At 41.9% G+C, this 25,082-nt stretch overlaps 1 long non-coding RNA gene across 2 annotated transcripts; it reads left to right on the top strand.

Moving 5' to 3' along the window:
• Nucleotides 1–493: 493 nt before the first annotated feature.
• Nucleotides 494–5,637, top strand: LOC111933073 (uncharacterized). Of its 2 annotated transcripts, XR_015273768.1 has the most exons (3): nt 557–1,912; nt 2,178–2,298; nt 2,981–5,637. It is a non-coding gene; the product is annotated as an uncharacterized LOC111933073 (long non-coding RNA). The 2 variants fall into 2 exon arrangements; XR_002866505.2 differs by lacking the exon at nt 2,178–2,298 and having other exon boundaries at nt 494–1,912.
• The last annotated feature ends 19,445 nt before the right edge of the window (nt 5,638–25,082 follow it).

Here is a 25,082-nt window from a genome sequence, read left to right on the forward strand (position 1 = left end):
TTCTTGTCCATTTTAACCTCCCACTTTCTTGAAAGAGAAATGATGGAAACAGATAAGAAGTGACTTCAATTAAGGCTGATTCTTTCTTCACCTTAAAGAGGAATCCAGGAAGCTCTCCACAGCCTTATTTCTCTCTTTGAAGTGTTGACTTATCATCCTCCTGCCATTAAAATATAATGGGCTAGCAGTGGGTGTGCTGGGATTTGACACCCAGTGGGAAACCACACCTAATCCTGTTTGGCTTATTTTCCCAAGACATGGACCCCATCTTCACCATTCAAAGCAGAGGAGAGGGAGGACCAGAGAATTATTGTAGAGGAAAATATAAATATAAATATAAATATAAATATAAATATAAATATAAATATAAATATAAATATAAATATAAATATAAATATAAATATAAATATAAATATAAATATAATTTAAATATAAATAAATATAAATATAAATAGTACAAGCCACCCAGTTTCTGCATAGGTGTCACAGAAGATGGTTTCAAACACAACCAGATAAGCAGCTGCCTGCAGGAGGGACTGATTGCAGACCTCCATGAGGAGGAGAGAGGGACAGGGGATTTTATCAGATGTTTGGTGCATTTGATCACAGGGTACCTTTATCTTCCCCACACAGTGGGTTATGGTGACTCACCAGTCATTTAGTGGAGTGGAAATAAGTTATGGGTCATGGCAACAAACAAACAAGGATGGGAGCCAGAGAGACAGAAGACATCTGCTCCAGCACCATTGGCCTTATCTCTGTCACTTGACTGCTTGCAGAGCACTCTGAGTCTGGTCTGACAGCCCTGTACGAAGCAGAGGTTTGCCTGCCATGGAGCTGTGGATGAAGGATGGAAGGATATGGGGGGAAGATGGGCTTTATCCTTTCAGCAGTGGCTGTGGTTTCCTTAGGAGACAGACAGCTGTTACTGCCTCTACAAACCCGTTTCGCAATGACAGTGTCTCAAATGACCTTGTCTGATTGCTTTTCCATCTGAGCCATGAACAACACCAGAGCAGGGATTCACCTTCAGTCAGTCTTCTCTCTCTTCAGCAGTGGAAATGGAAGTGAACTTGTGTTGTTGTGCCATGCACACGTGCACTCTGCATATCTCTTCTGGCACAGCAAAACAAGACATAACACAGTGCTCACAAAGGGCAGTCCATGAAGTGCTTCCTGTAGAAAAGAAGGCTGCTCTCTCTCTTACCTGTGTGGTGAGCAATGTGTTTGACAGCCCCATCTAGGGGAAAAAATCTCAAGTATTACTCAGGAGTTAATCTGCACAGGAACACATCTGCTTTGCTGCTCCTGACCTGCTGGTGCCTTGTCACATCATCCAGATGCTTGTTCTGGTGGCTGCAAAAGGCTCAGATAGGGCTGGAACTGCAGATGTTCCCTAGAGGTGTGAGAGTAAGAATGAAGAAGATATGAGGATTTTTGGCCATTTTCCCCTCTCCCTGCTTCTTCTGCTTTTGCTTAATTTTGCCAGCCTAGCCCTGAACGTTTGGGAACATTTTTTCCCACTAAAATAGAATTAATTCATCTGAGTTGTAGATTGACAGCTCCAGTCATTGCAGTCACCCGCCACTACTTGTTCATAGATGGTGAAAGGAAGGATACAGGCAGGTAATTGCAAGTAATTGGCATACCTGGGCTTTTTCCAGGCCTGTTTCTTCTCGCTCCTTTTCTTTCTGTGTCCAGTCAAAACCAAAGCTGTCCTGTTCACTCAACACAGCCTCAATTTTAAGGCTATGAAAACAGCAGCAGGCAGAAGATTTCAAGAAGAGCACCATTGCCTGCACGCCTGTGTCGTGTTAGATGATCTGTAATGATTTTGGCTTCTGACAGCGGCTGTCTGCAGTTGCACACATCAAAAATAATAAAGAAATAAAGAAATACACAAGACTGACTGGTAAGTAATACCAACACCTCATGAAAATCAAAGTTTGGATTCTCTTTTTTTTTTTTTTTTCAGGATTTTTCATTTAAAAGTCAAACTTAGAAAACCAGGAGACAAAATACAATGTGTAGTTTGGTCTGGATCATGAGACTTGGTCAAAAAGTTTTACTGAACTGAGGGAAGAAATTCCAAGTTTTATTGTCTCTGCTCAGCTCACTATCTGGAACACAACATCCCAACCTCATCTTTACCTTTTTTTTAAACCAAAACTGAGAAGCATTCAAGTCCAAGCACAGTAACTTACTCACATCAGCAGCCAGAACTGAGCTGGAAAATCAGATCCAAACACCATTGCTGTCAGGTTGACCGTTGTTATTTGTATCTCTTGGTTGTTTCAGGTAAGTGCTTTCCACATTCAACTTGTTTCTTGGTTTAGTTGAACTTTCTCTCCAATCAATTTGATCAAAGGTTTATAAATAGAAGACTGGCTACAAGTGACCATGACATTTCCTAACAAGTTTCTACCAAGCAACCATTTATGCCAATACTTTAAAGCTTTCAGGAAATATTAATTTTTACACAAATAATGGTGTATTTCCTAATAACTTCAGCTAACATGACATGATGAATAACTGGGAACTGAAATCATCAAGGAAGTAAGTCTGTTACTGACTCAAACCAGTCATTTTTTTAGTTGAGTTTTGGTCCAGCTACAAAGAAAGTTTTGCTCTGTTGGTTGGGGTTTTTTTTGAGTCCCACATAGTCTTCAAAGTAAGAGTGTAGGTTCAGTTCTGGGTTTGAAAAGAAATAACAGTTCAAATCAGTTTTCAATTTGGGTTTGGGTTTGATTCAAAGCTGTCAAGCATATTCACAGAGTGATTAAAACTGTTCCAACAGTTCTGGCCATGAGGAAGGTAAGACAAACCCAGAGGACATGCAGATCTGGACAAGTACTCTTGCTATTAGCTAAATTTTTCTATTACTTAAATGTTCTTACAGACCAAAGCCCCATTGTTTTAGGCAGGGCAAGAAACAGGTAGTAAGAAATTACCCTGACCTAAAAAATCTTCCTGTCTACAGATGCAAAGCTAGAGATGAGAAGAGATCAAGATGAGAAAAAAGAAGCGATATTGCCTTTCTCGGATGAGGAACCGAGGCATGGGGAGGTGAAGTGACTTGGCAAAGGCAGTGCAGGAAGGCTGGAGCAGAGCTGGGAGGTGCAGCTGAGCTCTGGGAGCCCCTCACCACAGCCACAGCCTGTCCTTCCTGCCTCCCCCTGCCACTTGTGTGGCACCCACACAGAGCTCCGGAGAGCAAGACACAACAGTGACCCCAGCGGCTGGGGAAAGAGGGGAGAAAGAAGCCCCGTTTATTTTTCTTTCTGCTACTTTATCTCACTTCAATGGGAGCAGTTGAGAATGTCGAGGATAAATGAAAACAACTGTTGGGCATCAGTCCAAGTGGTTAACAAAGAACCCCAAACTCTTTTAAGTCCTACAACTAAAAGGTGCTGGCATTAAAAGAATAGCATTTTTCTTTGCAGAAATCATTTGTTGAACTCTCTAGTTCTGAATAGGATTTCTTGCCTTTTCCCCCTTTCCCCCCCAAAAATATCATATTCCTCCCTTATATGCTATATTAGATGTTTGCTGAGAAACCCTGCGGTGTTGTCCCCATGTGATGTCAGTGTAAGGTCCTGCTTTAGATGACATTCCTTAGAAACCCAGTATGATTATCCCCCTCTCCCTTCCAAAATCACACTCTGGAGTTGGGCCACATGCCAGGACAGGTACCTATTTTCATCCTCATCTGGACAGGAGCTGTCCTGCTTTCTGTGGCTCTGTGGTGCATCTGAAAGCACCTGTCCATCCTCAACAGGGAGGAATGCAGCACTGGAGAGGGAACGTGGGTGGCTGCACTGTGAAGTTTCTCCTGATAGCACGGTGGAAATTATTTGGAAAATTAAATAAGAAGCCAAGTGAAAAGACTGGATTTTGGAAAGGAAATTGCTGATGCAATAAAGCAGAACAGACAACCAGAATATCTTTAATAACCTAGTAAAGAGACTGACCTGTGTAACTTGGGCTGTGGAAGAGGTTTTGCCTGGAGAGAGAGAGAGATTGTGTTTTCTGCAGCACTGGGACCATGTCGGTGCCAGGGTGGGAGCATGCAGAGGAAATTTGGCCTTGAGGTTTTGATGCCTGCAGTGGGGAGATTTTTTAAATGAGCATGCAGCTGTGAATTCCCTGTCAGTTTGCATGGCAAGGCTGAAATTGTGTTTGAGACTTCAATATTGCTTGAGAACAGCAGACTTTCACCTACCCTGTGCTTAGTACAGGTTGAGGGGGGAGCCCAGCTGTATTATTAGCCTGGGCCAGACCTTGTCATTATAAAATTCTGCGCTGTAGTTGAACCTCGAGTTGAAATCTAACAAGTCAGGTGCCAACAGTGGTCTTATTGCACTAAAAGAAAACAAGGAAAAAAAAACCAAACAGAATGAATGTACAGGGGGAAAGTATATTATTTTACATAGTAAAATCCACAAATATTCATCTCAAAAAATCTGAAAAGCATAAAATTGGGCTCATTGTTTGGAGGTGATACATTATGCCCTGTGAATACATTTGCTATCTCCTCCCTGCCTCCCTCTAAAGCTTCCCCTGTCTAGTTACAGCATAGTGAAAGAAACAGCTATTTTGACATTTCCAATTCCTCCTTTGTTCTGAACTTCTGTTGTGGGAACAGAAAAAAGGAAATGGAGAACCTTGGAAAGACTGTGAAGATGAGACAATTTACACTACCTTACTCATATGCAACCTTAAAACAGGGCCTGTATTACCTGTCTCTTTTGAATCCTCAGCCATCAGTAGAGACCTAAGCCCAGGGACAAACTGCCTTTATTTATGTGCACAGCTGATGTGACAATTTATGTGGTCTTTGTTCAGGTGGCTGAAGTCCATCCCATCCAGGCCATCCAGTTTCTCTAATTCTTTTGTTAGCTGTTTAATAGTGAAACCAAATGCCCCTGAAAACATTAATTCAGCCACTTTCTATGGCAGTTTTTACAGTTTCAGTTAATTATATACATTGGCTTTTTCAACCCAAAACTCTGTCCTTTTCTAAATGCACAGGAAAGTCTCACTCTGCAGATTGAAATAAGTTATCATCAGGACACATCTGCCTCTGCTGCCAGCAAAGCCCTAAGTGGGAAGGTCAAAAAAGTCCTCCAAAACCACAGGCTTGTTCCCTCCTGGGTGCCAGGCACTACTTGCATTAGAAGGATGAAGTGGTGAAAGAGCAAAAAAGCTCTAAAATGTTCATGAGGTCAGAGGTCTGGTGTGGGAATTCTCAGCGCAGGAAAGTGGTCCACGTCCAGTACTCCCTAGGAGGCCCTGGGGAATCAGTAGATGCCTCCTGTCAAGCAGGCATCAATTGTCTTCTCTGCACTTCTGGAGACGTCTGTTGTGGCTGGGCTGATGCAGAGGTCTGGCAAGGTGCAAATGTGAGAAGACACTGAGGAAGGTGCAGACAGAAGCTCCTCTGGAAGCTCTGAAGAAAGCAAGATGCAGTGTCAGCTGCAAACATCGAGCCACAGGCCCCTTGAGTTTCTCAGGCTTGGGAGAATTGTGGGATTTAATGCATCTTTCTATCCTTTACCATCCATAAAGCAGCAGTGACACCAGCCAAACTTAACTCCTCATCAGCAAGTTGGGAAAATAAATCCATTTTCATCATCATTTATGAAATGCTTGGATTCCTTTGTGATAAATGACATAGAAGAGGCCACAAGGAAATGAATAATTCCAACTTCAGAAGAGAGTTTGAGTAGTGTGCTGAAAAGAGATGACCTTGGGACCACATGTTAGTTCTGTATATTAAACTAAAATATTCAGCATCTCCATATTGAACTCTTTTCAGGCTGTTACATGAGGCAGAGATGTTACCAAAACCAAAACCAAGCAAAATCCAAATGAATAAGGACATCTTTCAGACACCAGCAATTCCATAGCTGCCAGAGTATCCTTCTAGATGTTTTCTGGGTTGGCAAATGTCTGGGTTGGCAGGGAGTATTTAATGGTGGCAGAAAACTTAGAGGGTGAACAAAAACCCCACGTGAGGATTGACATAATATTGTCAGTGTAGGAAAACCCTGTAGTAGCATGTCTCTTGCTGTCTTCTTTGTGCAAACACAGAATATTTCATATGGATCTGAGTGCTTCTTTCCACTCTGCTATGCAGGAGGAAGGGAAAGAAGAAGGAGAAAAATCAGCTGGCCTGATTTCAATTTCTGATTTTGCAGACCGCAGTAATTCCACCACAGTGAGCAAGATCAGAATTAATCTCTAAATATTTATTTAGAACTCCTTGAGGATGACAGAATAGAAAAAGTGGGGATGTGCTGAAGCATTGCCCCAGGCACATTCAGCAGTTATTAAAAAGAATTCACTTCCATGCAAATTGTATTTCATCAGCTAATTAAGTTGGTATTTATCCTCTGGTTTAATTAATATCTTGTATCTTCCTTCCGAAATACTTAATCGTGGAATGAAATCATCACAGAAATATTGCCCTGAAGTTAGTATCAGCATTTTGTATCTCAGCAAATCTGACATGTGTGTATGCATATATATATATATATATATAAATATATATATATAATATATATATATATGTGTGTGTGTGTATATTTTAATAGCAGTAATTATAAACTACTCTGCCAACTTACAGAGCTGCTTTACATTTCTGGCATGCTGCCAGGCTTTTTTTTCCCAGTGCCTGATGAATAGCAACTGTTGTGTACTCTAGATCTGTGCTCCATTTAAGCAATATCCCCAAAGAAATCGGCCTCCTTAGCCGTTAAGCACAATTTTGTTAGGCAGTGCCTGGGGCAATTGACAAAACCTATTTGTTAACTAAAAACCGTAATCAGTGGTTTGTGTATCAGCAGCATAATACTCTCAGCAAGGCTACAATATAATGGATGGAAAATCGGTTATTTCCTGAGCATCAACAACCAATTTTCCACCAGTTAGGCCAGAGATGGATATCCCAGAGGTATGTAGGAGTCAGAATTAACTAGTGCCAGGTTAAGCATGGGAAAGATACTAGCAAGGCATATGGGAGTGGGCTTTCTAAACAAACCAGAGAACCCATGCTGGAATATATTTATTGCTGCCTGTAATTCAAGTTTAAGTTACAAATCTTGCTGGTCTATTGATGTTGGATTGAAGTGGAATGCATTTTCTGGGAGTAGGTGTAGTCCTTGTCATTTGCAATATGTCAATTCAGACTGCTTACAAACGTGTTAAACAGAAGTTATGGGCTTGTGGGAGGTACTGCAGAAACTCTACCAAAAAAGAAAAGCTTGAAGATAATAATCCTATCCATGCTTAAAAAAAAAAGAAATCGATGAAATTTTGAGATGAGGCCTCAATTCCTTAAGCAAACCTCACTCTTGCCACAGCAGGCTACATTCAGTCTGCTCTGAGCATCACTCCCATGAGTGTCATCTTCCCATTCATCTGGAGACATTCCTCACCCAGAATCCTTGATTCAGCTCAGCTAATCCATTAATATAAATAAAAACAAACACCAGCAGGATGTAGCTTATCAGTTATTCCTGAAATGTTCTTATCTCTTCTAGAGTTTCTCACTGGGAAATAATGTGCAGACTTTCTCTGCTCCTCCTTTTCTGTCAAACCTGTGGCTGGAATGCTCCACAATTGCTAAACTGCAAACCAACAGTCATAAGCCTAATTGGAACAATTTACTCACTGCAGCACTCTTAGAGATTTTGGAGATTTTTGGAGTTTCCCTTATGAGTCAAGAGCTGGAAAGCCAGGTCCCAGAGGCAAGTGACTGCACGTGCCATCAGCCAATAGCGCACAGAGGTCGCAGGACCCAGGCTTCAAGCCCTTAAGTATTTGTGGGAAATCTCACTGTGTTAACAATTCCCTTCTTTATTTCTCCTCTTAACAGGGTACATTATTTGAACATTATTAAGTGAATCCTTTGTTAGAGAGCATGACAAATCCCTAACTAAGTGGAAGCATGGTGGACTGAGTGGCCTGTAGATCTTTCCACTCTAAAGAGAATGATTGCAATTCCTTGTGACATTTTTCATTGAAAAGATGGATTAGTAGGCAGGCATGTGCTGGGACTGTAAGTTACAACTTATCTCAGAAAGTTTTAACTTTATTCCTTTGCATGCCTAAGAAGTAATTTTTAAATGCAGCTTTAGCCTTTATGAGTCCCTCTAGATCTCTGAATAAATCTGTAGCTGCAAAAAAGCTGTCCAGGCTGTTTGATGAGGGCCTGGGAGTTCAGATGGGACAAGAGGAATCATGACTCAGTTTCTCTTCCTTAATGTGTCACCAACTCTCATCATGTCACTAAAGTTCTCCAGGCTCCAGTTTTCCATGTAAAGCAGGTATAGAAAGATCTGGAATATTTTAATGTTTTGTTAATTGTTGGAGAAAGGCTTGGCTAAATGGCATCACCAGGAAGTGTTTCAGATCAGCGCTGAGTTATGGAACATTGGTGTCTACAACTTTGTCTCCCTAGGCTTGTTACTGAAAATGACACAATGAAGGGCTCAGAGTCCTGGTGGGATTGTTGTGAGGTCTGATGAAAGGAAACTCAGGAGTTCCCACCACCTAATCCACCCACATCCGTGCCTTGACCCTCTTCTTCCTCCCCTTCAGAGCTCAGTCCATGGTGTCCGCTGCTCAGTAGATCCTACACCTTTAATGCTGACTAAACAGTTAAGAAATCTGTGCTTCTGTGTCCATTAGTCCCGTTTTCAGTCAATATAATCAGGTTTGCTGTAATTTCCACATTTTGGGATTCATATTTATTTCACAGAAACAGTCAGAACAGTGAGAGATTCATTTTCTTGCCTAGGACAGATGGGAACTATCTAAACATTTTTATCTGCCAAACTTAGTCAAAAAAATGAGAATAAGTCCAAAAATAAGACTTCTTAGAACTTTTCCTGAGGAGACATATTGACAGATGACCAGTAAAAGTGCATGACCTCCCAGCCCTGAAACAATAGAGTTCTTTAGACATTTTAAAGGCCTTCTTGATTTGTTCAGGAGTCTTGCCAGATTTGTCTCAGTTCTTGTATTTTCTGATCTGCTTTGCCCTATCAGTGCCCTCATTAAGCAGTGGAGGCAGATGCTGCTGGGAATTTTAGAAGGAGCTTAGGATGAGGCAGACATTGATTGTTTTGCCCTTCCTTTTTCAAGCACTGAAATGACATTCAGATTCCAGGGACGAGCAGATATGGACACTCAACCATGTGATTAGAAAGGCCGAAGCAGAATCTGCATGTGTATAGAGAATATATCTGCAGACTGGGCTGTGATTTACTGCAAGGCTTAAAAATGCTTTAAAGACTTCTAAGCACAGGAAGAAATATGCTGTTAGTAAAGCTTCCGTGTTATCAGCCCAGCTAAATAATGATGTGCAATGTGTCATGTGCAAAGAATATATTAATGCTTGGATAAATATTTTCCTAATGTCTGCTTGGTTGATATCTCCTTGGCATATAACCAGGGGATAGTAAATAACACTCATGACTCTGTTTACTTAAGGTCTGTTTTCTCTCTTGTCTTTTACACTGGTAATAATTTTGGGGGCTTCAAGGGAGGAAAAGGCAGAGGAAACCAGAGCCTTGTAAAATGTTTGTTTTCCTTACAAATTTCACAAGAAATAAACTGTTTATGCTTTAGTGCTTCACTGCCATGTAAATGTTAGATGATTTTGTGTGACTGTCAAAGTGTTTAATGTGTAGCCAAGCAGTAGCATTATAGAGAGTGGGAGGGGAGGAAAAGGAGAAACAGGAGGAACACAATGAAAAAAAAAAGAGTCCATTTTACCTCTTAGTTTCTAGCATGTTATTTTCCCTTGCTTGTGGGCATGACTTAATGCTGGTTGCTTCCCTTGGCTGTAAACTGCATTCATTTTAATCATCTGTTTTGACAGCTTCTTCCCCCCTCAGGCTTATCTCTAATTGAATTTGTCATGCAATCTCACCTCCCCTGAAATTGTTTGTATGGGAGGGAACCTGGGAGGCAGCTGGACCCAGGTTGGTTTCTGTAGTGTTACCTGCAGAAATCAGCCTGTTTCAGTCCTGCCTTTGGAGCTGGGAGATCTGGCATTGCCTGCCATCCCACAGATGTGGCAGTCATACTTTCAGGTCTAATCTGATGCCTTCACACAGGGCTCAGTGAACTTCCAGTTCAGATCCCTACCAACTCCTGCCCTTCTCTGCCATCTTCTGTATCATGGAATAGACATGCTCATAAAGAACTATTCACTATGAGATTAAACTTCTCCCTGCAACCCCAAAAATGCAGCTCCACAGCTAAGTTCTGTCCTTTCTGATGTCCTTGTACATTGAAGGGTGTTGGTGGATTGAGCAGAGTGGATTTAGAGTCTCCCAAGCAAAGATGCAGCCCTGAAAAACTGAAATTTTCAGGGATACAGGCATCACATAATTTGACATGTGGTGTTTAGTGAGGCTGTGATTTGTCCTAGTGGTTGAGAAGCACTTTAAGAAGAACACTTCTTCATTTTTCTCTCTCCAAATGTGTTCAGGACTATCAGTCTCAAATACTGTGTTTTTATTCTTAACAAAGGAAAATAACACTTAAAAAAAACCAACCCTAAGGCAAGTTTCCCATGTGGGTACACATTTACTGTAGAAAAGAACTGGCTACCTTTTGCTCTCTGATCCCACAATAACAAAATGAAATCCTTCTCATACCCAAAAGAATGATTTTTTTACCATTTCTGCTATTGAATTAATCTGATTCATTCCTCGCTGCGAGCCCAAGATGACAGAGTTAGGCCTGGCAGGGGACACACACATTAACATAAGACCACTCATCTTGTCCCTTAGCATAAGTGGAGCCGTCATGTTGTCTACATCTCCTCAAAAGTGCTGTGTCAACATGTCCCTGCCACAGAAGTGCTCATGGTGTCCAGATAACACATGTCACGTGTTTGACACACCAGCCTGTTATCTCAGCTGGCCAAACACTGAGGATAAACAGTGTCATGGAAGAGCACACGTGCTTTAGACAAGGTTTGTGATCAACTCATGTTTACAACCTTTATATCTGACTGCAGCATAAACAAAAATATGATGGACTTATATGGTCTACATCTGAAAGATAACCTGGAGGACGAGTTGCTTTATAAAATCACAAGGGTTACACTTTGGAAGTCAAAGCATTTCCCAGCAGAATCTACAAGATTTCCTATCTCTCCCTACCGGGGTCCTAAGTGCAAGAGAGATACCTGTTAGTATTTTAACTAAATGCTAGTTAAGTGTTTGTTTTGCTTTCTAAAGACATACACTTTCTAAAGACATACACTTTTAAAGTGTGTGTCTAAAACTCATCAAAGCCTATTTATTATACTTTTCTTTTTCTTTTTTTTTTTAATCAGGCTCTTTACTTTGACCAGCAAATTTCTTCCTCCCCTCTTTGGCCTCTCCTCAGAAACAACTCATTTTTTTCCTTGTTTATTTTGCGTATTTTTCCAGTGTGTATTGTCAGAAAAGAAAGGAAATACTTTGAACCCTCCTAAAAGCTTTTGCTTCATTGATGAATCACAGAATTCAGTGGTGGGCTAAAGAGGTTACTATTCCTATGCAGTGCAATCTGGAGTAGATGAAAAAAAATCAAACTTCTTATGGCAATGCCATTATAAAGTGAATAAATATTTCCAGATTCCAATTTGAGACATTTTCTTTCTTTCTTATATGCAGAAGATCCATGGGTCTTGTAAATAAAGGATATAATGTCAGGGAGATGGAGGTAGGAAATGAAGATTAGTTTCCTTTTCTTCTATCTTCACCTCCCAGGGAGAAGTTAATTTTGGCTGTGTTCAGTCTGAGTTCACAGAAAGGAGAACACAAAAAGCGTACTTCTTCTGTAAGTCCATTGCCAAATTAAATGGAAAGAAGAAGCAAAAATAATAATATAAAGATCATATTCGGATCGGGGGAAAAAGCTAATATCCTCTCCAGATTTCAGCTCTCACCCCTTTGGCATCTGTATTTGCCAGTTCATTAGGAAACATCTCAGTATTTTGGTCTAATTTAAGTGGACAGATGCTGGTTTTCCACAAAACGAAGTGGTATGAGAAAAGCCTGTCAGATTTCGTTTGGCATTTTCTTTTGTTACATTTTATGTTTATGGGCCACTTTTTTCCTTCCCACAAGTAAACTCTCTAAGATAGACATGAGTCCCTAGGCAGCAAGGAAACAGAAATCCTGCTCGTAGGCATATGCCCTGCTCTGCAGGGTCAGAAAGCTTTGCCAGTGTCCAGGTTTGGCAGATCCATGTTATGTTACATATATCTTTTACATGCTGGCAGCAGTCCTTTCCATTTAGGATAAACTGAGTGCTGAATAGGCATAAATATTTGGGCTTAACTGAGATACAGCACGGGAAGGTGAGGCCAGATGATATTATATGTGCACTGTGGTGCAAAACATCTGAAGCCTGAGAGGTCCTGTAGTTGTACCTGGCAGGAAGTGCAGCAGAAATCCAGCCAACCCCCTCTAAAGGCCCAGCCTCATTCCCCACATCTTCCTGGCCCACTTGCAGGAAACTCCGGGCGAGGTTTATGGACTCAGTTTTGCTGCAGGTCAACCAAAAGGCTTGTAAGTCTCTCATGGGTTTGAAATCCAGCAGAGCAGGACTGGATCTGGTTCCCATGACTCTGCTTATTGGCTGTTCTGAAAATTAAGTCCAGAGTATCCAGAGCAGAGTAAGCAATCAACGTATCTGAGCTGGTGTCTAGCCTGGATAAATATTCACTCAGCCCTGCCAGCTCCAGAACCTGGATACCCCTGAATCCAGGTGGAAACCAAACAGGATTTCCTCATGCAGAGGGGCACAATGAGCACCAGTCTGAATCCCACATCACTGCTGTATCTAATTACCCCCAAAGTCATGCCCCATCTATCTATTCCTTGTCACTTTGATTCAATCTCCCCACTAACACAGCCCCTGTGCTGGAGCATTCCCTGCTGGAATCGCTGGTCTGCATTAGCTGGCTGTGGAGCGTAACAGCCCAGCCTAAAGCCCATCAAAATCAACCTGTGGATTCCCAGGGGCTCTCAAAAATGTGCAGACATCATCTGGCAACTCACAGCCCTAAAAGGCCGCCTTGGAAATCAGCAGAACCAGGCATTTCTTGCTGGGACAGAGGTGAGGTTGTGCCAGTGAGGAACAGCGTATTCCAGCCAGTGTGGGCAGGAGCAGAGCTCTGTCCAGCACATGGGGTGTCATTCCAGCAGTTCTGTGTGTGTGTGTGTGCCCAGAACTGACATACAGAGCCAAAGTAAAGGCAGAGCACATGCTGTGGGGTGTGATGAGGTGATTCGGAGCAAATAAAGCTTAATTAGTGCACAGTGACCCTCAACAGTAATTTCCTGGATGATGAAATATCCACCACTAGTGATCAAAACATACCACTTAATCATATAGCATTTTTCTTGGAAATATGCATTTAATTTGAGCTTTCATGTTTTCTTCAGGAAAAGGGTAAAAGGGTAAAACACCTCTCACTGATCTGATGCTAAAGTCCCCTTTCTGCTCTTAGTTCTTATGGCCAGCACTGCTTTTTTCTCTCTCTGATTTGCAGGCTTGGCCCTAAGTTTTCCAGTGTTCAGGGCAGAGAAAAGGACTCAGCTCTGGCTCATTTATAAGGACTGTTTGAGCCTCAGGAGAGTGTGCTCTGTTCTTCAGGGCATTCATGGTCTGAGGGACCATGTGGGACTCCTCTAACCTGGGACTCTGTGCTGACACTGTGCTCTCTGATATCTCTAATTAGATGTGACCTCGAGGGCTTTTTGCAGCTGGGGAATTTGCACTCCTCTCAGGAGACAGATGTTTTCTCAGGTACATAGGAGCTCAGACTGCACTGAAAGGATTCTCCCAGAATGGCACTGTCTCTTCTGCTCCGATTTAGTGAGATATAAGAACAGTATGTCCTGTATGGACAGGACTTCTCTGTGTCCAGTGTTGATATTGCCCCATGTATTCAGACGTTTTAAGGAGTGGGATGGAGTAACAGATTAGGAAAGACAAGCTGTATGGAATCATTAAAACTCCAGCTGCAAAATAATGCTAATTGCATGGTCCCTTACCGCCGTAAGAATTGGGGTTTCTATTAGCAAATTAAATCCACTCCCAGATGAGATACACCACAGATGAGATTCAGCCACAGGTCTGCTCTCTCTCTCTTGAAAGCTTTTTGAATATTGCTCTTTTCATTTCCCTTGCTGACAGAGCCTCACACGACAAGGGCTGCACTTGCAGAAGACTCTGCAAGAGCCCGCTGACAGGTGATTAACAGCTCCTGGATGCTGGCAGCCTGACCACACATCTGACCACCGGAGCAGTTAAACAAATTATCAGCAGAGCATTTTGTGGCTAACTCACCCTTTTCTCTAAACAAGCCATTCCCTGGCCTGGCACCCCTGCACGCTTGTGTGCCGAGAGATACTGTTTCTCATGTCTAACAGATTCCTTAAAAAAGCAACAACATAGGCAAAACTGCAAGGCAGAAAGAAATCTGGACTCCCAGTAAAATGAATAGCAAAATCTGAATAAAGGAGTGCATTTTAGTAAACGAGTCATTTGGAGCCAGGTGAGGGAGCTGGAAATGTTTTTATCCCATTTATTTCAGGGCAGTTTTAGCCAGAGTTTTCTATCAGACTCAATACTCTTTCCATCCCAACCAGTGGCTGAGAGAGTGGGGTAAGTCCCTGGCACTTTGAAGGGCTAAGAACTCAGAATCCAAGAAACTAACTGGGATCCTAAACATGGGCAGCAATTGTGCAAATGCTTTCACTTGCTGCTTGTCCAAAGCCTTCATTGGAAATGATCCATGGCATGAAGAGAAGGGGAGATCACAGTTTCAGACTGGATGGAGAAAAATCCCCTGTGAGCACAGTGAGATGTTGACTGTATGGGAAAAGGAAGGAGGGGTCCATTTAACCCCCTCAAGAGTCACTATGGGTTTTGTAGGGTGGTGAGACAGAGAGCCTCGCAGTAAGTCTGAAGCAGGATTTGATCACACCCAAGTCACTGCTCTGACAGGTAAAAGACACAGATGGAGCCAGGCAGCAGCATACATAGACCTACAGCAGTATGGAGACAGATTATTTTCCATCTTGGATGCTTCCCTGGTGCATCTTATTCACTGAAACTTCTATCTGATGAACAGAGCTAAGGGTAGAAGGGAGCTGAGGATATTGCACACCCTGGTATGGCTCATGGGATCTTGTGGGCATCATCTTCATGGCTGTGCAGAAGCTTTGGATTCTTGCACCTGGATATCTATGACCAAGAGCTTAGTCTCCTCAAGAAAGGGGAATTTAGGGCTAATCTCAGTCTTTGGCCTTCTTTAGAGGTGTCTAGAATTGAATGCATGAGGATGAAAGACACAAAAATACCCTTTGAGCTTTAATCTTTTAGTTAAGAATATGTGGTGATGTTTCAGGAGATTCCTGTCATGTAATGTGTCTTAGAGACAGTTCTTAGGAAGCTGTAGTGATCCAAGGTATTGAAGCAGCTCTAATGCCAGCTGTACTGAAGATCCAAGCTAGGAACTCCAGGACTGGCCACTCATTTGTACTCCTCTCTACACTCCTCTTCACAGGAGGATTGTCTTCTCCTTGATTGTCCCTTGAGATTGTCTTCTCCTGAAACTGATGGGGGAAGACAAAATTCCAGAGATCATTAGATATTGTCATGAGGAATATGCTGGGTAACACCTGGTTGTTTTGGATTTGGGGAGACAGGAGCTACCAGGGGAGATTAAAAGTTGTAGTTAACTCAGGAAATGTGTCCACTTTAATTTTAACCTCTCCTCTCTTGTCTTTCCTCCTTTTCTGTAGTCAAAGGAGTCTTGTAGGAATCTTCACCATGACAATTAATTCAATAGCTCCCCAAGGAATAAAAGCAGATGGTTCCACACCTTTACAAAGTGAATTGCTTAAGTGAGAGAAGAGTCCTTTAGAGAGGTTTTCAGCTCCAGTAACTCACTGAGGTGTGTACAGAGAGCTCAGAGAGTGAAGACTTGCTGTACTTATAGGATGGTATTTGCACTGAAAACCATTATGTGAATCCTGCTTTTTTCCCTTAAAATGAGTTAGAAGCATGTGGCTGTGCAAAGTCCAACCCTGAAGTGCTTTTTCACTTTGAAGGCTTCAGGATACAATGCCTTTTTTTTTTTTCTCTATGCATGAATGAGAAGTTAGGTCTGCTCACAGCCTGGCCTGGCCTCTGCAAACTTAACCCTGCTGAAAATACTGGCTATGTTTGTTCAGAATTGAGAGGGAGAAAGAAATCCAAGCTGTCATATCCAGGCTCTTCTGAGCCTCTTCTGCTGTGTCCTGACATTTTCATTCCAGAGAAAGAGAGTTATGCCTTCAGCATGTCTTCAAATTCACGAAAATGTGATTTTTGAAAGCAATGCAGTGGGATATGCAATTTATAGAACAGTTCACATAGCTCTTTCTTTCACAGCATTTATTAATATTTCACTAAGCAGATTTTTTGTTCAGGAAAAAGAAAGGACGAAAAGTCAGAAGACTCATTCTGAGGAGAAGCTGCAAGTAACTTTTGTTGCTTTACCTCAAAAGTAGCAGCTTCTGCTATAGGGTTAAAGATTGTGAGTGTTTCTACCTGCAGGATTCGCTGCAAACAGCTCTGACAGAGGCTGATGGAGTGTTTTGAGAGAAACTTTACAAGGGCCCTCAATTTCCAAAAAGAAGCTTGACTGATCTGAAGGGTCCATTCCGGAGGCAGGAAGGGTAATAACCCTTCATTTACCCTGTAGCCCTTAAAGTCAAGGGATAGCTCTCTCCAGGCCATTGTAAAATTCCACTGGTGGCTATTTAATGTGATGGTAATTTTTTTTTTTCTGATGTTAGTTTTTTTTTAGTGTGTTTAAATGAAGAATAAAGTGCAAATGTATAATTATTACCATGCTTTCTAAGTAAATGCTTCTTAAAGCAAAAAATCATGTCAAGAAGTCTAAGATTTTTATTTCAGGTTTCCTGCCCTCTTATGTGTTGTCATGACTTGTTTTCATGTGGAAGCCATGGGTTAGTTTTGCCAAGAAAACTTTACATGTTCCTTTGTATCTATACAGCAGTCAGAACAGGTTTTTGTCATTTTGCTTGCTTTTGCAGAGGGATTTGTTAGCAAAAACTATCTCTGTGTACTATGGAGGGCCATGAACAAACAGCATTTCTGGATTAAATTTGTTGCTTTCAAATCAGCCACAGAAAGATGCAGTCACTTGCAGGTGAGCTAGACCTGCACAAAAAAAAAATGACTCTTTTTCTCCCCTGTGGTTACAAGGAGAAATTAGGACCGGGAAGGAGAGAATTGGATTTTGTCAGACCAAATCGTAGTGGTTTGGACCATTTGGTGAAAAAAAAGAAAAATAAGATCAGTCAATTTGGGCCACTCTGTTTCACTTTCAGGTTATTTAACTCTGAAGATAATAACAACAATTTTCAAAGAACGATATCAGAACTGGCAGAGCAGTCTTCAAAATGCATCAATACAGAGGGAGGAAATCAACTTGCATGGTTGGTTCAGTTCATAGTTATAGAGAGACAGCATGATTTAAGTTTTACTCAAGTTTTGGAAACTGAGCCTCTTTCAAAAGAAGGTGAAAGTCTTCTACCTTCCCCCCTTCCCTGAGTATGTGCACTCAACAAGAGTTTGGACAGCAGCTTTTGTAGAACTTCATGATGGGCTTCTTTTTGTGCTTTAAGTGGTGAAACCAATAAAAAAACCCTGAGGGCAAGGAGCAATTTAGAGATGCTCAGACTCACAGTTCCATTGCTGCTTTATCTATTATAGGTATTTCCTACCGTCTATGTGCTATATCAAGCACTGTTTAAACTCTATAGGGTAGATGTAAGCAAACATGCAATGTCTGTTGCATCAGAGACTATGCCTTCCTTTTCAAAGAATATTTTCATAAGTTACTAGTTAGGGCCTTTAGGTGTATTCAAGCAGCCACTTGTTTCTGAGGATCTGAGACGATGATTTTCTAAAAGAACTTTTAAGAGGCCTTTCTGTTTTCACCCATTTCTCTTACCTCCCTACACCTAGAATTACAGAGAATTTTGGGAAACATTGAATTATATTCTTTATGTTGGGAGCTTGCATTTCAGCTCCAACACTGCCCTTGGTCCCTTGTGACCTGGAGATCTGCTTTGCTTAGTGCTTGAGTTTCCACATTTATGGATAATTAATAATAAGAATTGCTTCTGGAACTGTGGGACCAGTCAGGCTCATGCTGGGGTGCTTTCCAAAGGATACTCTCTGGGATCATGGCCCTTTCACAGCTCTTCTACTCACACACCAAATCAAACATTTTCTGGAATGTTGAGTCCTTATGATAGAAGCTCCTGAACTGCAATACCAGAAAGGACAGGAGCTACAGCAGGGGAGTTTGTGTCCCCCACATAGTTCCCATTCATCCATATTACATTCTCAATCCCTTTTTATGCACAGTGAGACCGTGGGCAGCACTTCCTTCATTGGGCCACTCTCCATCCAGCAATCCACAGCCCCAGGATTGCACGTGTTTATGCTTGACAGCAGCAGATTTAGGTCTTGTAACAAGTCAATGGCCAATCTTTTTCCACAGATACATCTTCTAGAAATTTGCTTCCTCTCCCCAGTCCTAACACCCCAAAAACTTTTGCAAAATACTCGTTTTTTGCTTTTGGCAATCTTGGTTTCAGATTCGTTTTGATGGCTAAAGGATTTCTGGGCAGATTGACAGACATAGAATCTCCTCTTTTTAAAAACAGTCCACACATTGGAGTGATGAGCTGGGATCTGTGTTTGTCTTAACTTGAATTGCAGAGCCATCACTCAAGCTGGGAAACTCTCCCTTTCTTAGCTTTTTCTGAAATGAAAGACCCCTTGCCTTCACGTCTGTGCAGGCTGATTTAAAGTTGCTTCTGCATTTTTCAGAATCTACATCGTATGTACAAAAGAGTATTACCATGAGAAGGGATTTTTATAAAACATGCTGATGGCAAAGAAGTAAAAAAAAAAAATTGAGAATCTTTTATAAGCCTTGAGTCAGGGGTGCTGCCTTTGTGGGTGACTTGATCTGAGTTAACGTGTGTGTTATTTCGCAACTGCAAAGACATTTTCATTCATTTTGGGACGAGTCAAAGCAGCTTGAAAGGCCTTGTAGATACTTGGTTGTGACTGTGTATGAAGCATTTCTTAGGAGTCTTGATGCTTTATGGAGAATAGCACCAGGGATGGAATACCAGAAGCGCCTTGTTTCCACTTACTGTAAATGATCATAAATTCTACTGCTACTTTATTGTGGTGGCTGTAGCTCTTGGAAGAGTAAAAGGGGTGGGAAACCAGCTCCCATTCAGTTTTATAAAGTACAAGGTTGCTTGTATTGGTACCAAGTCCAAAGTGCAATATTTCAACTATGAATGATTGGATGTTTTCCCAGATTCCCATAAAGTCATTAAACACACTGTAAAGGGTCACCCATAACAACCAAAAGATCCGTACAAGCAGGACTGGAGCAGATTGTCAAGGCAGTCCTGGTTTTCCAGGAGGTGAATTCACACTGAACTGTGAAGCCTTGGAGGTTGCCCCAGCTGGGAAAATAGGCCTTGTAAAGCCAGCTCTGATCATGTCTCATTTACAGCTCACTCTGGCCAGTCCAGTACATCTCCTAAAAGGAGCAGCCAACAGCCAAGGCCTCTTCCATCCCTAGGGAACTCATCTCATGTGGAACTTCCCTTTGGAGAAATCTTCCCTTAAGTAAGATCCAATCTTGGACCAGTTCCCAGTGATCTTCCAAAACTGAGAAAACAGCAACTCTCACGGTTATTTTTTAATGCCTTTGTGGCAAAGTTTCATCTGAAAGAATGAGGATGATGCCCAGAGGACCTACATATGTTATTTTAGATCTCTCCACAGAAGTAGCAGAGAATTGGGTTGTCACCTATGTTTATTGAACCATTCTGCAGAATTTGATAGCTGTAATGTGATTTTTCTATTACTCTGTATGACTGTTCTGCAGCTAGTGGGGAAATCATTATTTTATAGCACACTCTGGTAAAAGGTGAGAGCCCACTGCTGGCAACAGCTGGTGGTGTTCTGCCTGCAAAAACACTGCTTCCACAGGGGGACTCCTCCAAGAAAAACTGAGGAGGGGACTTGAGCCAGCAGAGACACAGCTAAGCATTGGGATGTCACAACAGCTCAGCAGACAGCTGAAGTTTCAGCTTCCTGATCGTCTTCTCCAGAGGAGGATCTCCCTCAGTGCCTCAGAGGTCCAAGTGTGCTGCCTCAGCACAACACTTGGCTTCCAGTGGCGTGGGAAGGAAAAGAGGACATTGGGAATCAGCTCTTGTTTCCTCTCATAGCACACAAAGCATTGGCACTGGAGAAACGCAGGTCACCACGCAGATTTAAATATTCACAAAGAGTTTGTTTTCTCAGGAAATACCGAGTTTAGGATGGAAAATAAACTTTTAAAATTTGGCTTTTGTCATCTGTTGTAGAGACAGCTCATTATGAAGCTGCAACAAGATGCACTTCCAAACCGAAGCAGGAAATATATTGGTTCATCTGTGATATACAAAAGGCCTATGCAGCCCAGTTCATGCTTGCTTAGGGCAGCAACAGACATGGAACCAGAGACTGGATACAGGAATGAACTTTTCACAGTCCTGGGTGTGTTTGGGTTAAGGCTTTGGCTCAGTTTATGTCAAAATACAAGCAGGCCATGAATCTGAATTTCCCCAAAGTTCAAATGCAGCTGTATTCAGACTCATCAGACCCTTGCTTATTTGGCATGTTGTGACATTTACACACACACACACACAGGGACTCATTTAAACCATCCAAGTCAAATCCTCCTACAGCCACAAACGCATAAAATTTGAATGCTTTTTTTTCAGACAGTTTGGCTGAAATTAGACCTTTTTATAAATAACAGAATAATTATTTTTACTTCCTACACAGGAACTCAAATGTTTGATTCATTTTGCTCTTTTTGGCAGAGCTGATAGTTCTGAAATAGTTTTCCCTGGCATCTTGGCAATAACAGTTCCCATTAACCCTGAAGACTCCTGATGACCTAAATTCAACTTCAGGACATTTAATTTCTCCTTCTCCCTCCTGCCCACACAGGAATGCAAGATGAAACACAACACAGCATAGTAATATGAGTGCCTAACTTTTCTTGTGACTGTATCTAGGATATGTGCAATGGCCTGAGGTACTTCACATCTGTCTTTACATAGAAATATGCGTATTTTATATTTGGATATAATTTTTGGTAGAATCTGAGGATTTTTTGATATTTTTCTAGGATTTCCTTACCCAATAGGAAGAGCAGAGAGCTACTGAGTATTTCTCAGAGGAAATAAACTGATCATACCTCCACTGCACCTGAAAATCCCAACTCTTTCTGGAGCCCACATCTCCATGCTTCCTGGAAGATCTGGACTAACTGTGCCCACACTGAACAGAGGGTTCTTCAGTGAGCAGTAAGCCATGTGCAAATCAAAGATGTTGGTGTTAAGAGCCTGCATGGAGTGGCTGTACAGCTTGATGCTTCCCAGAAACCTCAGAGAGAGAGTGTGTGTGCAGCACATACTTCTGCCTGGGAAGTGCCAGGTTCCACTCACCACTGGCAAATGCTGGGGTTTAATGAGAATTACTGTGCTGACAGATCTTTGGCTGCTTCCATTACACGGGAACGGTAAAGACATGATTGTTCTCGCTGTGTGACTAGACCCACATGCTTGCCTGCCCTGGCCTGTCCCAAGCCACTCAAGATTTTGTGGCCTGTATGGCACACATTTGTCTCATTGTGTGTCTGAACTGGTTCAACCACCACCAAACAAACCCAACCCACAGACAGCTTAATCTCTCAACCCTGACCAGTTTTATTGTTCATGCACCCAAAATGATACAGCAATCTCCTTCTAGTGATATTTATATGTGGGATAAAGAAGTAGAAGAGTAGACTTTTTCTAATTTAACCTCTTTTTAATAATCAGTGAAGAGCTCAGAAATTGGGGAGCTCCATATGGAGGACAGACACTATTGGGGTTAGACAAAACACTATAGGCTTTTTTCAATGAGCACAGTAGTGATGATACCAGCTTAGAGCTGCAGAAAACAAGATGCAGACCAAAATTCTGGGATAATGTTTGGAATCTCTTAGGTGTCTCTGCATTTCGGGTGGAGAACTCTTGGATCTGTTTGACTGTTCCTCTACTAGAAAATTGTTCCAGATTCTGTGGTCTGGAATGATTAAGACGCAAAGGATCTTCTTCATGTTGGAGAACATCGCTCTTCCTACTGCAGTAATGTACAGCAGAGCTGGTATATTTATATTTATATTTATATATAGCTAAATTATTCTTCCACCTGCAACTGTGTTTTCTTAGTCCTTGCCCTGTCAGCCAACACAGTCCCTCTCCTACATTAATCTTTCCATTCTGAACATTTTTTCTTAAACTGTAGACACCTTTCATGTGTCCTTTCAAGTGCGCTAGAGTTGTTTGGAACAAAGCAATACCAAGTACAAGTCAGACCTGTAGATGGGGACCCTTCCAGAGGAGACAAAGAGGCAAGGAAGTCTGACCCTGGTTTCCCCATATGGTGGCTGAGAGGATAAATATATTATCAGAGATATTTAGAAGTGAAGGGCTAGAAGAGCACACATGATAGAGATGCTGCTGTGTACGAGTAAGAGATTGTCTCTGTCTGTGTGCATAATCTCAGTCAAATTACACAGGCACAATCCAGCATCTGAGAATCATTTTCTCTAAGGATCATAATTGTAAAGTTTAACCAAACAAATATTGAAAGACATTATATAAAACTCCCACACAGGGCCCTGCAACCTGAAACATAAAATATACATACAGCAGATTCTGCTCACCACAAAACTATGCCAGGAATATAAGAGTATCTTTTATACAGATTGGCTCCCATCCCATTCTGGGGTCAGAGACATGACGTCCCAATAAACATTCACGGATCGCTTGGAAATCACAGGCATCTATGAGCTGTCTTGCCTGCCCTCCCTTTTTTAGATTAACATTTAGTGCTGAGTTGATAAAGCTCCTCACTCCTTCCTCATCATTCTCATCTCCTTAATTCCACCAAATAATTCATATGGAGCAGTCTCATCAGCTAAATAATTTTTAAATCTCTAAACCTCTTCTGGGGTTTTTAAAACAGTTGGCTGTAGAACTGACTCAAAGTCTAATCTGTATCTCTCCTGAGAGGATACTTTTTTCTGCCTCCCACCTTCTTGATGACTGCAGGACCCAATAAATACAGTACTTCCTAATGTTCTAGCTGCTTGCTTGCCTGCAAGAGGCACAGAGGGAGCCACTATACTGAAAAAACAGCTGAAAGAAAACTCTATAAATTCAGTCTTATGCATTCAGAGCTTGTAAAACCGACCAAGGCATGAATTCCCACAGGAACTGTGCTCCTCTGTAGTGGTGAGAAGAGCAAAGCCCCCACCATCTGAACCCTGAAGCCACATGATGTGTGCTGGCAGGCTCCCCATAGCACCCAGAAGTAGCTTTGGCCTTTCTTTGTTTGGGAATTAGTAGGAATTTCTATTCTGAACCAGCTAGTGAGCAGACAGTGGGGACAACAGCCACACCTAAATGTCCATGCCACTGGTCATGGTATTTGGTTGGCACTTGGTCACCTGGGAATTAGACAGCCCTCACATAATTCCTAGGCCTGCTCTTCTCCATGATAGCTGATCATATTTCTATATTACAAACATATAAATGTGCATCTATCAAGTTTCTCCTATTTCTATGTCCCATGAACAGAGAAATCTAAATGTATTTGAAAAATTCTTCATTGATGTGTCTCTGATATGGGGAAATTCCAGTTTACTGTGGAGGTAACAAGGTCCAGTCTAGTGCTAAAAGACAGAGGTTCAGACTCTTCTTCTGTCTCATTCGCTTGCTCTACCTTTGCCCATTCTAGATGTTAGATAATAAAAATGTTATTTCATCCTGAGGTACTCCTGTGGATTTCAGACACATCTATAGATCCTTCAAGCTACAGCAGCACAGAATAATAAATACATTATTATTTTTCACTGAGGAATGAAAATCTGGATATTAAGGGAAGGGATGACTAAAGATTGGAAGACCAGATGATGTTTGATTCATTTGTCTGTATGGCTTTAGGAGAGTTCACCAGCATACAAAGGGGACAGCTGGATAGAGACTTGCACTCACCTAAGTCCATGGTTAGGATGTATTTCAGAACTTTTTGTTGGAGAGGTGTTGGGAAGTGCATTAGAAGGACTGTTAGTTACATCACTGCCATGTCTGGTGGTTTTATTGGTATGAAACTATTCTCTCTTGCAGGCAAGCCTCTCCTTCAGAGGGGACAGGTCACACAAAGTGTGGGGACATCTTTGTGTAATGAGCTCCACAGAAATGGAGGGGCTGGTAGAGTTTGCTGAAGAGAGGAGAAAGGCATCTGTGCCCAGTCTGTAAAGATGGGTATGACCTGTCTTCATTCACATTTCTGGGAATGTGAACAGTTTCAAAACTTTGGAGAGTGTTCTGCAATCTGAGTATAAAACACATGGGCAGACAGGTCAGTCAGTTGTCCTGGGCATCATTCCCAGAGCTTCTGGGACAGATGGGCTTTCAGGGACAGAAATTGAATCCTGAATTCTGTGGCTGGTAAACATCCTTGATGTGCTTAGATCTGCCTTCTTCTGACTTAACCATGTGCAGATCTGGGCCTACAGAGGCACTTGGGAGCCCAGTCCTGGGAGGACATGGTTACACAAACCCAGCAGTAGCACAGCCAGTACAAAGCAGTCGGATGAGTCACAGGCTTTGTGGAACACTGAGGCTGCAGATGGAGATTCTTGTTCACGCCGAGAAATGTGGCCTTGTTCTGTACTCGCTGCCATCTGGAGACACAGAAACCAAATCCAACTGGCATGTGTTAAAACCCCTCCACCCTTTTGTATGGTTTGGTCTTGCAAATTGCATTTGTTTAGCAAAGGAAAAATGTATTAATTGTTCTGCAAGTGTGACTAATGGTAATTAGTTCTATTCTGCTGTCAG

Source organism: Cyanistes caeruleus, chromosome 9 (assembly GCF_971803275.1).
Source record: "Cyanistes caeruleus chromosome 9, bCyaCae1.hap1.1, whole genome shotgun sequence".
Lineage (NCBI taxonomy): Eukaryota > Metazoa > Chordata > Aves > Passeriformes > Paridae > Cyanistes > Cyanistes caeruleus.